Source organism: Aotus nancymaae, unplaced genomic scaffold (assembly GCF_030222135.1).
Source record: "Aotus nancymaae isolate 86718 unplaced genomic scaffold, 86718_ANA_hifiasm-v0.15.2.pri h1tg000067l, whole genome shotgun sequence".
NCBI lineage: Eukaryota > Metazoa > Chordata > Mammalia > Primates > Aotidae > Aotus > Aotus nancymaae.
In genome coordinates this window covers 17,197,355-17,200,497 of record NW_026988482.1, presented here as the reverse complement: position 1 = coordinate 17,200,497, position 3,143 = coordinate 17,197,355, and positions in this window count along the sequence as shown.

The window sequence follows — 3,143 nt, the reverse complement described above, 5'->3', positions numbered from 1 at the left end:
AAACGCTTGCGGGGCCTGGGACAAAGTACCAATGGAGGGCCACCTATTATGTGGTTCCATATTTAAATGTTGCAAATCAAGCTAACAAACTATTAAAGAGAATGTGTCCTATCCTCCTACTTTGACAAACAAACCTTTATCAAGACTCAGCAGCCTGGAATAGGAGGTGTGGGGAGAACAGGCTTCCCCACCATAGCCCACCCGCTGTCTTCCCATCCAGGCTGCATCCCATGCTTCAAGGGCCTTGTGCATGTGCAGGTGGACGTGGCAGCCTGCTCATCATGCTCAACTACACCTCCCGCAAGAGCTTTGGCCACCTTGGGAGGCAGGATCTAAGGAAGGGGCCCTCCAAACCCTGGAAGCTGGCTCAGGGCTGTTTGGGGTATGAATTCCAGGATTCTGGGTATCTGGAACATGATGTAAAAAATGGGCTCTGGGGTCAGAAGTGGTGGCTTATGCCTGTAATCCCAACACTTTAGGAGGCCAAGGCAGGTGGATCACAAGGTCAGGAGATCAAGACCATCCTGGCCAACATGGTGAAACCCCATCTCTACTAAAAATACAAAAAGTAGCCAGGCATGGTGGCGGGCTCCTGTGGTCCCAGCTACTTGGCAGGTTGAGGTAAGAGAATTATTTGAACCCAGGAGGCAGAAGTTGCAGTGAGCTAAGATCGTGCCACTGCACTCCAGCCTGGGAAACAGAGCAAGACTCTGTCTAAAAAAAAAAAAAAGATGGCCTTTGAGTGAATGCATCCCTTTTCCCTGTGTCCCTCCCTCTATGGGTTGGGTGTGGTCTGGGGGAGGGCTCCAGCAGAGGCCTCTGAAGGTTTGCTTCTCAAAGTGTGGTCCCTGGACCACCAGCACGGGCACCAACTGGGAGTTAGAACTGCAGATTCTCAGCCTCACTCATGCCATGCCTTCTGAACCAGAATCTGAATTTTATCAAGATCCCCAGGCAATTCATGTGCACATCAAGGTCTGAAAAGCATTGCTTGAAAGCACAAAACCAAGGACTAGGGTCCCTCTTGCCTAGATCTGGGTATGGTACTGACTGTAGGTATCAGTAAATATTTGCTCAACGAATGGCAAATAGCCCCCACAACAGACCTGATAGCCAGGGAGGTGCTGGGGAATGGCGCTGACTCACAAGGATTTCATTTCCTTTCTCTGGGGCCTCCGTGGCCACGTGTCAGCTACACACCCTGCTTCTGGCCTGTGCTGACTGGCCCAGTGATAGATAACTGATGCACATTGGGCTAATCGGATGATCTCTCCCAGGGAATCGGAGACAAGAAAACAGACTCCGGAGTAATAGCAGTAGTGACAATGAACATCTTCCTGCACCCACCGTGTGCCAAGCACCGTGCTGAGTGTTTTCCATCTTAGACTCGATCTTCGCAATCGCCTCACCAGGCCGGTGACTGTACTCTGTGTTTTTCAGATGAGGAGCTAGGGTGCCCAAAGGTTAACTTTCCTTTTCCAAAGGTTCAGGGTGGGGAAGTGGCGGCATGAGGCAAGCTGGAGTGAGTGTGCTGCTGAGACTGGGCCATGTGATGCAGAGACAAAGTTTGTCAACTTTGGCTATCCAGGTCCCCAGGAATTGCCTGGCTTTGTGATAATTGCGCCAACTTCATGGGAAATGGTCCATGCGCAGTGGTGGGCAAGTCCTGGCTCTGGGAGATGGCCACAGTGGGGATGGCGGCGTGGGGGCCAAGTGAAGGGTAGGAGCCATGAGAGGGAGGCAGAGAAAATTCTCCTTCCCGAGGGAGGACAGAGCACTGATCAAGACCAGACGGGTCCACCTACACCTCAGTACATACCAGAGAGCACCCACTGTAGGGTCCCTCGGAGATCAGCTCCTCACGCCTCCCCCTTTAGTGAGTTAGCAGCAAGCTTGCCAGAGAAAAGAGGTGGGCAGCTTATTTTGGAGGTATGGGGCAGGGGGCAGCAGAGAAGTTTGCACCCTCCTCTGTACCCATCCCCAGAGGGCAGACACCTCTGAGGGGCAGACACCTGAGACAGATGGGGTGGAGGCAGCTGGAATGTGCCAGGACAGCTGAGGCCCTGCAAGGGCCAGAGAACCAGTCCAGGTTGAAGAAGGGCACTGGGAGCCTCACTGACTCGAGGACGAGAGGGGTCCCTGACTGGCTCTTGGAGAATGGAATCTGCTTTCTGGGTGGAACAGGTAGGTCTTTGAGACCCTAACAAAACAAAACAAATCAGCAGCAGGAAGTTTCTATCAGGATCCAAGCCTCTGCATGTGGAGGGTTGTTTGGCTTTATTTTCGAAACAAACCAACATCTTTCATTAGCACTGACACAGCAGTGGCCCCCTACTGCCACCTGACCATCCAACGTTACATAGCACTCAAGCAGGCCACACCTTCAATGGCTCACAGCACGCTAGCCTGGAGTAGCCACCAGAAATACACTTCTCACCGCCCAAATCTCCCTTTCGAAAAAACAAAGCAATCATCAGGTCGGAGGAGAATCACTGGCTCCCTACAGCAAGAGGGGACGAAGCTTGCTGGCAGAGGGCCAGGTCCTTGTGGCCCCTCCCAGTGGGGTGAAGATGACCAGGACTCCTTGGGACTGCATGGCTACAGCCAGGACGCTGCCAGGGCCTCCTCTGCTGCCGAGACATGGAAGGGATCCTTCCCGACGCCCACAGGTGGGGGCGAGCCACCAGGAACCGGGCCTGTCATCAGCATCCCTGAGCCCCCGCAGACCGGAATGCAAATAGCTCCGGGCCCACGCCGCTCCCAGTCTGCTGACGAGGGCTGCTTGCTCCCATTTCTTCTCTTCCTTTTTTATTTTTTTTAAGGGCTGGCAGTTTTGGAAACTTTTTCTGGCTTCTCAGACAACTGTGGCAAAATGGAGTAGAGACAGGCCCTGTCCAGGCTCTTTCTGTTGCCTCGCGCAGGCGCGGGAACGGGGAGCGGGTGGTCCCCAGGCCCAGCAGGGGCCTCTGGAGTTAAGTGGTCCCGGGCCCAGTAGGTGCAGGGCTGGGTGAGGAGACAGACGGGGCTCGCCCCCGTTAGGAACCCAGGCCGGTGGCTCCTCTGACAAGAAGAAAGGCGTCTCCCCACGCCCAGCCCTTCAGAGGGCCTCAGGAGCCCGCGGCCTGGGTCGCCTCAGGATCCCT